Source organism: Benincasa hispida, unplaced genomic scaffold, assembly GCF_027475165.1.
Source record: "Benincasa hispida cultivar pf3 unplaced genomic scaffold, pf3_genome.v1.1 HicScf944, whole genome shotgun sequence".
Classification (NCBI taxonomy): Eukaryota; Viridiplantae; Streptophyta; class Magnoliopsida; order Cucurbitales; family Cucurbitaceae; genus Benincasa; species Benincasa hispida.
The window spans coordinates 125,001-136,258 of record NW_028327091.1 but is presented as its reverse complement, the minus strand read 5'-3'; the positions used below and the strand labels follow the sequence as shown (position 1 = coordinate 136,258).

The window sequence follows — 11,258 nt, the reverse complement described above, 5'->3', positions numbered from 1 at the left end:
TTCCCGAGGCAGCATGAACCCTCTTTATGAGGGGGACAAGGAGGAGTCCACTGTATTTAACCTTAACCATCAGCGAATGGTACCATTTAGAGCAAATTGGCAACGTTCTAACAGTTATCCGTCAACTAGCTGAGATTTCCGAGATGCTAGCACAATTGACCTTGAGGGCAGACATCGAAAAGCCCTGGCTTTTAAGTACTCATCTTACCGAACCCATAAAGACCCCAAGTGCTTGGGTAAGCAAGTAGTACGTCTTTCCACCAAGAAGATAGGGAGAAAAGGAAAAGCGCGCAGTCCCCTCTTTCCGCCTTCCTCGTTCCCCTGGACCTTCCCCGCAGAGTGCTTCCTCAGGGCTCGAACCTGCTGCAATGCACCAACTCCTCATTGTTGGACCGAATGAGACCTCTATAGAAGAAATTTTGTGGACTAATATGAACTACTCCTCACTTCGCAGACTTTCACGCTCACAAGGATTGGAACCGTAGACATTGGGTAGACCGACGTTCTAGCTAACAACTGAACTAAGAGCCCTTATTACTATTATATTACACACGACTGTAAAGACGCGATAAAGTAAGCCACCCTGGATGGGAGGAAGGATAAGATAGCCAGCACGTCAGATAAGATGATGAGGAATCCTTAGACTTACGGGCTGGAATGTGCCGCTTCGCTTAGTCGACTGAAAGGAGAGGGTCGATGTAATTGAGTAGAGGTCGACCGATAGGGAGAGGGTAAGGTACTTTATTTATATAGGCGAACGGGACAACAAGGAAATGGAGTGACTACCTAAATTGGGGTTTTATGCAAAGTGAACAACTGAGCAGGAGATATCTAACTCAAAATCTCATTTATTAGGTGGATGTGATCTACTCTTTCGAGAGCTAATATTTATTAACCGATCGAAACGAAGATACAATAAATGGAACGTCTGCCTACGATTATCCGAATTGCAAGAATAGTGCTACTAAGCTTTGAAAGGTACCTCCGCATTGATTGACTAAAGCTGATCTAACGACCCTCTCCCTAGTGAATGCAATCTATACTTGATTCTACTCTTCTATATGAGTAGAATTCACTTGAGTGATTCTTCCTTTCAGTTGATGGACCGAGAAGCTTCTCCCCTATCAGTGATAATAAGGTATCATAGAACAGCTTTTAAGTACTAAAGATAGAAAGAAGTGATGCTGTGCTAACAAAGCTAGGTGTTCGAGGATTGAATGAACACCAGGATTGAACTACCTCTTATGGGTGTATATACTCCTGTGTAGCTACAACTTACCATTAGCTGTGGGAATAGGGTAACCGTACTTAACGCGGGAATAAAGCTCATCTCTTTCAGACTCTTCGACTTACGGCTCTTCATCGGAACTCACTGCCCAAAATCTTAGGGCTGACAATGTGCCTTGAAGTGCCTCGGCTCGGACATAGGGATTCATCGTGGGACCCCCCAAACGCTCGTTTAAGCGCACTACAATGGCCTTATCGAACGATCCACCATCAGACACTTGCCTCAAGCTGAAGCAATATTGGACAATGGTCCGAGTGAATACTCGGTAAGTGCTTCACCCTCTGGAAATAACATGCGCCACTGTGAGTTTGCTAGAACTCTATCTAGTCGTTCTTGGACTTTAGCAAGACCCTTTCTCTTGTTGCTCCAAGTGAATAAAGGACCTTGGAATCCCAGGTCCATGAGGCCACAAGCATTCATCATATTGTTGAACATGCTACATCTGTTTAGTGAAGGAGCCGAACCACCAAACTTCTCAGCAGCTGAAGGTATATCATTGAAAACCCCAACCATGACCCTGCAAAGAAAGGAACGGGATGGTTTAGCATAATTTGTGGGATCAGCTCTACCCTTACGGTCCAGCCTTCCAGTTCGGCAAGTCTGCCCGGCTCGCAACCTCTGTACAGCTCGATGTGCGCCTGCCCCGTTCGCCTAGTTAGATGAGAGGAAGTGTAGTAGCGTAGCGGCGAAGGAGAACATAGTTTGATCCCGCAGGGCCTTTTCTCATCTCACTTTACATGAAGCACCTTTCTTTCATTTCTCGTACTTCTCCTTGTGTGCCCCTTTGAGCGATAGCCCTTGACTTGGAAGTTGAATGAGAGGATCAGGTTTTTACAAAGTCCATGGAGATGGAGAAAATGCTCAATCCTTCTATTCACATGAACCGATAGGGTCTTTAGTTACTTACATTACTGGGGATTATCCCGTGCCTTTCTCCTTTCTTTTCGTTTTTGGGTAAGTCATATATGATCTTCTTTTCTTCATCTGTATGTCTGGTTCACGCACTTTGTACCATAACTTTCTACCCGCCCTGTTACATGAAATGCGCCAAAGCAAGCCACTCCTGAGAGAAAGACTTATTATCAGCGCTCCGCCTCTTCGCTTAACTCCCGGACTATTCGCCCTATTTCCCTAAAAGCCCAGTGAAGTACCCCTGCTCCTTACGGACCTTAAAGCTATTTCCGACTGTTCGCCTATCCTACTACTAATACACCTGCTTCGCTGCGTATCGGCCACGCTAGTTCGCCTGCTATACCTATACTGAGTATACCCAGAAAAGATACAAAGTCACCCTGATAGCTCTTCTTCCCAGCTCTTGACTGAACCCTGAGGTCCCCGAGAGCGAGATGGAAATTCTTTTTCTTCTATTTATATAGAGTACTGAAAAGAAGGACTCCCTCTGCCTGACAACCCCAAGTATGGAAATGTGCTAAACTTGCTTTCCTTTCTCATTACCTTGGACTATCGGTTGAGACTCTCCGACATCCGTCAAACTCTTGGTCTATTCCTTAGTTCCATTTCCTTCTAACCCTGTCCCTTTGAGTAGTGCTTGACGATAGAAGCAAACGAGTTGGCTATGATAGATTGGGCATGTTCTCGCTTACGACTTGGGAGAGTCTGGGACATTCCCTCATGATGGAACGGCTACCTTCTTTGTGTTGTCTACTCAAGGAAAGAGCGGGATACTTAGCTGAAAGGGTGAACAAGGTCGAGCGCGTTCAAACGTTGCTCCAGAGTACCCTCTTGGGCAGCAGTCGAAGAATAGCTAGTGCGCCCTTGGCAATTTCGCTTTCAATCTGCTAGCTCGACTTCCTGTCCAGTCTGCCTTTGAAGCCTAGTTCCCATTTCCTTCGTGTAAGTTCAATTCCTTTTGAATCACTTTTCTAGTAATCGGTAATGTAATAAAGGCAATCGACGAGGGATATTCAAAGCATCTAGGAAGAAAGGACGAGCGGTTACTCTAGCAGCGGATACGTTCTAAACCGATTCTTTCACTATTCTATCACCCCCGGTTCACTTCACTCCCTAAAGGCGGATTAAGACTAAGGCTACTCTCGGGAGGCAAGGAAAGAGATATTCAATCAACCAAGCAAAGAACCACTACCACAGTCTTCACCAAGACAACAGGAAGGAAGAGAGTCAAGGGCAGGGTAAGAGCTGCCCTTGACTCTCTCAGTTAGGAGAATGTCATTTTGCTAGGAAGACGATCTGACGCAGAGGCTTTTCGACCAGTTACTGTCCGAGCAGGGAGAATAGTCTAAGAAGACTCAACTGCCAGAAGAGGTTTCAAAGTTAAGAAAGGTAAAGATTCATCCCCGGTTCTTGTTCGAGAATCCGCAGCAATAGATGAGACTGTTGGGATTGAGCTTTCCTTTTTGGAAGCTCGCTCTGGTCTGGTAGTAGTGAGTGTAGCTTACTTTCCGTAGTGTGCTATTGATCTCAAGCTCTGGTAAGCCTTAGGGAAGCTAGAACTTCTCCAACTAGAAAAAGCTGTGTAGGCTTAGTTTGATTCTACAACTTAAAGGGTTTATCCTTATTTCGTATTTTGACAAAGCAGCCTCTTAACACCGACGCTCGTTATGGCCCCAACTGGAAGAATGTTGTAAGAGAAGTGAGCTCGTCTGTATCCACAACAAAAGGCACTCGAAGGAATTTCTCTTTGCTCTCATATTCCTGAACCGACATCTGACCCATTTTAGGACCAGCTCTTTGTCTTCTCTGCCTCTTCTTATACTAATGATGTTCCCAGGGTTCGTCGATTAGCGTATTTTCACACTTTCGAGTGAGATATAATAGTTTATCCTTAGCAGGGAATACCTTTCTATACAAATAGAAGAATCCACCAGGAAGAAAAAGACTGGAAAAAAAGTGCTTTCTGCTATTCCACTGGTGTGACTTAGATACCCTTTCTTTGTGGTATCAGTCATGCTATTTGAATAGCCTTCAATCATCATAGCCTCTCCACCGGTTCCGAAGACTCCTTCGGCATCAATGTGCTCCAATGAAAGAGATAAGACCCTTTCCTGAACCAGAACCGGGCACAAAACGCCGAGGTAGAAAGTCGAAAGCGAGCTCTTTTCGCGTATACGCAATCTCGAAGCCCAATTAGCTCACGGACAGCCTCCTCAACCCTGGCGAGTACGAGAGCTTGGTAAGAGAGAATGTAGAATGAGAAATACATTCGATTACGGCAACATTCGCAACTACCAAAGTGCACTAAACCTAGTAGAGATCTTCGACCTAACGATAATGGAACTTCAAGCCCATTTAAGAAATCCGCTTTGTACCTTATTGTTGACCGAACCGGATGCACGCCAGGCCCAAATTCTCTCTCAGTCACCCTTTGACGAAAGGAACATAAGATCCGAAGTTTACGACTTTATCGAAGTTCTACACGCTTTCATTTTCAAAAGCTTCTGTTAGATTCTTTCCTACGGTACTTTATTCAGGATGTGCAACAATACGGTCATCTCTCAGCCGTGTATAGAGAATTCCTTGATCATTTCCTTGGCGGATAACACAAATGAAATCGCTTCCCTGACCGCCCATCTTATGAGTCCATTCTTGTCGCAGTTGTTGGTTTGTTGTACTATTCTGTACCTCTCTCGATTGATAGAAAGACGTTCGGGAGCTGGGAGGGCCTATCGTGAGGGAACTTTCCTTTTCACGGTAGGCGAAGGTAAAGGGGGAGCAGCGTATGTCCACGGTGATCAAGGCAGAGCGACTCCTTCTTTAAAAGAGGTTGGTTTTCCCGTTTTCGTTAAAGAAAAAATAGGAGCTCTTGGTTTGGCCGATGTCGATTCGTATGGCAATGCGGACTCGACTCAGGATGAGGATTCCGCTTTTCATAATGCTGCTATGAGCCGAAAGAGCTGGTAAGCTATCTCGCTAAACGAAAGGAAAAAGCACGTACGGGTTGCCCTCGTTGCAAGGGGCGGGGGCCAGCCAAAGAAGGTCAGTCGGACTCGGTTAGGACCCTTGATCCGGTTCAGCTAGGTTCTTCCATGCGATAATGTATGCGTATCGGTATCCTCTTCAGGACCGGTTGCTTCTGATTTTGGTTTATACGTTTGGAGAAACCTGCTAAGCCCGCCTTTCTTACCCGGTGTGATTCAATCTTTCAGCTCAAACTTTCCTATCGTCCGACGGAAAAGGTAAGAGTACGACTACCTTTTCCTTTTCTTGCCCGAGCCAAGGGATCATTCTGTTTCTACCAAACGCGCACTATGTTTTTGGCAGGAATAGTTCCAGCCTTTGTTGCCCCTCGGTAGAGTGAGTCTACTTAGCGAACTGGCAGGACGCGGAGATCGATTGATCAATATGAATCTCGAGAGTGGATGGTTGACCGCCGCCCCTTGTCCTGGAGGCTCTCCGGCCGGGGAGGGGCTTGCTATCGTAACCTTTTCTCCCGGTGTATGTGAAAAAGAGTGACTAACCCTTTTTTGTTCGGTCAGAAGTTGGTCCAAAGAACGAGAGTGGGCTTCCTTAAGTCCGTTGTTCCTCAGTAGCTCAGTGGTAGAGCGGTCGGCTGTTAACTGACTGGTCGTGGGTTCAAATCCTACTTGGGGAGAATTTGGAGTTATCGCTTTTCTGACCTAGCGACCCCTGTCCTTCTCCTTAGTTTCTAAACGGGAAGAATCGTGGGACATCAAAAGTGGGAAGTTGTTGGTTTTGATTCCTCACTCTCGTATAGGTGAACTTGGTTCGTTCAATTCTTAGGGAGAAGACAAGACCACTGGGAATGAATGGGAAGACTGAAGTAGTATCTTCCTGCCGCCGAAAGGAATTTGTCTCCACTAGCGTCATTCGAAGAACGAAAAAAAAAAAAGGGTGACGATTTAGGTAGTCTCGATGGATGTAGTCCAATGGCTAAAGCTCTGCCAGCTTCTTGTAGACTGAACTCTCTTCTCTTTAGTTTAGGCTCCGAGTTGTTTTTGGGTGGGATGGTCGAAATTTTCTTCGCCACTAGTGGCAACGAAGTTCTTGGTAATTAACAAGGGGGAAGGAAGATCTCCACTCATTTCATTCATTCAGTGCCTGCGGTGAGGCGCGACCCACAACAAACAAAGGGGGAAAGCTTGCTTGCTGTAGCCCTCTTTTTGTAGACTAGGCTTGGTAAGCGTAAGCTATTTAAGTAGGCTCGAGAAGGGTAGGCTCGCAGCTTCGCTCAGCGGAAGAGCATTTCGAAACTATTAGTCAAGCGGGAGCGCCCAACCTATGGGCTTTGAAAGGATAGGGGAAGGGAATAAAACAAAGAGGGTCACTCCTTTTAGGAACATGGCTCGTTCATTCACTTGCTCATGAACTCGCAGCTTCGCCAGAAGCGACTAGTCGCCTCCGCCGAAAGATGCTTAGCCAGAAGCGACGAAGGGGGAAGGTAGAAGCTTTGCCCCTTGCTTTACAGAGATTGTTATGAACTGAACTGACTAAATTACTCGATTCTCCCGGAACGCTAGCTAAGCTAATAAATAGTCATTTTTCCCTTCAATCAAATCAAAAAGCTTATTGATTGATTCAGGGCGCCGCCCTCCTTCTTAGAACCCATTGAGGGGGGCCTCGGCCCGGGAAGGGGAGAGTGGCCGAGCGGTCAAAAGCGACAGACTGTAAATCTGTTGAAGTTTTTCTACGTAGGTTCGAATCCTGCCTCTCCCACTTGTTTGTTGTAGACTGAAGAGAAGAGAAAGGAAAGGAGGCATTCGTCAGCGTAGGAAGGCCCACCGAGCGAAGCTCTTTCTTTTTGCCGTGCCGTGAAGTGAAATTGTATCGTATTGAAGTTTAGAGAGGTTGGCGAATTACTACGATCTATAGATTCCCATCGATAGACAATCCCAACCAGAATAGAAGCGAGTCGCTTCCGGTTTGGCTTGTAGTCGTTGTCTTTTAGCTTATGTAGTGGTCGGCCTTCCTACACGCGCGCGCCCGCCAGAATGCCCCCTTGGTTCTGCACGAAGCCAAGCCAATACATACGATAGGCGAAGGAAAGACCCCCATTTCATAGCGCCTGGGGAACGCAAGTTTGATCGAGGATTGGAGAGGAGAGGTGGAAGAAAAGGCTCGGGATGGATTTAGGAGTCTTTGTGCGAGCCGTATGCGGTGAGAGTCGCACGTACGGTAACGAGGGGGGTTCGCGTCTATACGTGTAGTGTGGTGGTTGGGCCTACCCACCCTATTTGTTCCATGATCTATGGGTCTACTGGAGCTACCCACTTCGATCAATTAGCCAAGATTTTGACCGGATACGAAATCACTGGTGCTCGATCTAGTGGTATTTTTATGGGGATTCTATCTATCGCTGTAGGATTCCTATTCAAGATCACTGCAGTTCCTTTTCGGGCGGCTGTAGGACGGACGGCCGCCTATAGGTGGTAGGGTAGGGTGGGTGGTACCGCTCAGATTGTGGCCAATCTTCCTAACCGCGCGCGGGCCGGGCTTAGAGCGCGTGAAACTCATCACTACCTCGTAAGGGCGTTGAGACCATAGCATGTTACACGAAAGCGCCGCTTTCTCTGTAGTGTTGTCACACAGCAGCCCGCCTAGAAGAGCCACTCGCTCTGTAGTGTTGTCACATAAGATAAGCACGCCGCCCGCCTGCTGGCCGGGCGAATCGAAGTTCTCTTCCGGTCAACTGTCCACCCAGTCAAGTGCAAAAAACACAGTAGAATCACGCAAGGCACGCAGCTGGTGTGCTTCCTGCCCGCGAGGAAAGAAAGAAGAGCGACAGGGTTGAGTTCAGATTTGACTGTTTGCAGCATGGGAGCGGATTACCCAAAAAATCCCTGGGAACAATGAAAAAAAAGATATCTCGGTAACGAAAACTATGGGGGGCTGTATTGGCGAGATCCAACGGTGAACAGCTGCCCAAAAGAAAAACCGCCTGGAAGTCCGAGGACCTTTAGTACCGTACCCTACCCCCAAACCAGCAGCCTTCGCGCCAAGCAAGACCGCCCTTGTCCCTTTCCTTTCTCCATTCCGCCTCCTTCTTTCTTAGCTTTGTTCCAATCGAGTCTAAGGCAAAGCAAAAGTGGTTCGTATACCTATTTTTTTACCTACTTGACGAAAGGGAACGCACTTTGTTTCGTTTCCGGGTTTATGGATTGGATTCAGTCAGCTAAACTCATTCCTTTTTATTATGTTGTGACGCTTTGGTTACCGGCGAACGCTTCCAAAGGCGACCCTCTCGAGTTTCCGGCGGTTTCCGTCATTGAAGTAGTCTTTCGTCATCCTACCAAACGAAAGAAGTCACTATCAAGCAGCGAGCCCTTATTAGTTTAGTTTAGTAAAGTCAAGCTCCAAAAAACGAGAGATTAACCTGCGGTGCGCTACGCCCGGCAACTCATCAAGCAATTTCTTTGCGCTTTCATTTCAGTGATGAGGTCGCAAAGAGGGAAGTAGGGCTCCTATTGACTAAAGGTGGATTCTTCGCTTTCCTTTAGAATGAAAGTCGCTATTCAGCCCCTACTACTGACTTTTGACTTTGTTTGATTCAAAAGGCGAACAGCCCCCCCAACTAGTCGTATGAGGTGGGGTGCTTGTGGTAAGCTGCTTTGGATATGAGGAATTCCTAAAAAAAAGGCAAAGTCCGGTATTTGACGAAGATCTTTCGATCAATAGATAGGATTTAGTGTTCGATATAGGGGATAGGATCCATCTGCTCTTTCTTTCTCAATTTTTTTGAGAGAGATATAACGATATAAAAATCAATCGGGAGATTCTAAAGAATACATAGACATCTAAAGGGATGTCTATTCTATTCCTCTTTTTTTTTTCAGTGCAAGACAGGAAAGCGCCCTCTTTTTGTCATCCCTGCAGCTTTCCAGATTTTGTATTGAACGCATGGCGTAGCTAGGACCTTCAAATCATGTTTGAGCCTATGTTCAAACCAAACAAACCCACCCCTATTTGTTTGAGTTTGAATAAGGCTAGAAAGAATGCCCGCCAAGTTCAGATAAGGAAATGCTTCCCCCAACCATTAAAGGAAAGGCTCGACGAGGAAGGAAAACGCTTTCGGAGATCGCGAGATTGGATTTCTTTTTCATCAAAAACGAAGAAGGCCGAGGATGGCCTACGGTGCGTGTTATCTGAAGGGAACACGCTTTTTCGACCGCGGTGGTATGATTGCCGGGCCCTCTCCTCGTTCCGCCCGCTGGCCTATTAGGTAGGATAGCAGTCTTCGGGCTTTGCCTGCCCTTTCTCATAAAGAATTCCGGCTTGGCCCGGGAAAGCGCTGGCAACAACAGAAAGGAAGGGGTCCATGTAGCTGCTGCGCCCGCCCCCTTCTTAGTCAATGGGGCAGCAGGTTCGGCATCCACTAGAAAAGAGAGAATCCACTTCAGATAACCACGCCTCTGCTAGGCAGCGTGTGGAATGGCCGAGAGCGGACCTTTTTGGATATATAATCCAAGTCGAGAGTGGAGTTACGGAAACAGCCGTCTGATGGAAAACGACTTTCACGTTCGGTTCAGAGAGCACTTTTTTCGTTGAGAATTCCTCGTTCCCTTTCGTGTGAATTCCCCAGCGGCGAATTCGAAACTTGTGGGGCCCTATCTATTCCATCTCTCAAGCCCCGAAGAAAACCCCCCTCCCCTTCGGACTCCATATCTCTTTTGACTCTATATATGTGGGCACCTGATATCTATGAGGGTTCACCCACCCCGGTTACAGCATTCCTTTCTATTGCGCCTAAAATCTCTATTTTTGCTAATATTTCACGTGTTTCTATTTATGGTTCCTATGGAGCTACATTGCAACAAATCTTCTTTTTCTGCAGCATTGCTTCTATGATCTTAGGAGCACTGGCCGCCATGGCCCAAACGAAAGTCAAAAGACCTCTAGCTCATAGTTCAATTGGACATGTAGGTTATATTCGTACAGGTTTCTCATGTGGAACCATAGAAGGAATTCAATCACTACTAATTGGTATCTTTATTTATGTATTAATGACGATAGATGCATTCGCCATAGTTTTAGCATTACGGCAAACCCGTGTAAAATATATAGCGGATTTGGGCGCTCTAGCCAAAACGAATCCTATTTCGGCTATTACCTTCTCCATTACTATGTTCTCATACGCAGGAATACCCCCGTTAGCCGGTTTTTGTAGCAAATTCTATTTGTTTTTCGCCGCTTTGGGTTGTGGGGCTTACTTCCTAGCCCCAGTGGGAGTAGTGACTAGCGTTATAGGTCGTTGGGCGGCCGGAAGGTTGCCACGAGTAAGTCCGTTTGGGAGACCGAAGGCAGTTCTCCGTGCACCGGACACGTAGCTTACCGAATCAGTTGCGACACGGATGGGAATGCATGCTCCGAAAGATAGGGTCGAGTCTGATACATCAACCGTCTACTCAATATCCTTGTACGAGTCCACAATCACTACACGAGATGAACCTTGGTTTGGTGAATTGAAGTTGGCCTTAGGTGTAATAGGACTCCCAGTTACTGCGCGCGATCGTATACTGAGGTGCTCCCCGCCGGTTGTTGGAACGACGCGAGCCGGGCCTCGATTCAGAAAGATGAAGGGCCAAAAAGTCGAAATAGGGGGTTACTAATTCCCCATCTCATTGGGGGCGGAAAACGAATCGACATCTCGATGTGAGACAGCCTTTTCAATTTGAGTTGGGAAAGAACGGCGAAGTCCATCCGAACCGTCCAATGAAGAATAAGAGGAGAACAAAGCGCCAATGGCGCGCGAAGCGCATGCGGAACGGACACGGATAAAAAAAAGTGTGGAGAAGAAGCAGCCGAGCTCATTCCCTTCGCTTCCTGGGCCCAAAGCAGTGCAGTCTTTCCTGGCCAAATCAAGGATTTGGGGCTTCACGCAACTTAAGAAATCCATTTTTTTAGTAAGATATATGAATAGAAAGATGGATGAATCTATCGAGACGATTTCGATTTTGATATCTAAAAAAGAATCGATTTCATTCAACGTTTGATTCAAAGAACTGCGCTTAGCCCCCCCGCTCATGAAACGGCTCCG

General features: G+C 46.8%; 1 non-coding gene across 1 annotated transcript; it reads left to right on the top strand.

Moving 5' to 3' along the window:
* The first annotated feature begins 6,857 nt into the window (after window positions 1-6,857).
* TRNAY-GUA (transfer RNA tyrosine (anticodon GUA)) lies at window positions 6,858-6,940 on the top strand. Its single transcript has one exon. It is a non-coding gene; the product is annotated as a tRNA-Tyr (tRNA).
* Window positions 6,941-11,258: the final 4,318 nt, after the last annotated feature.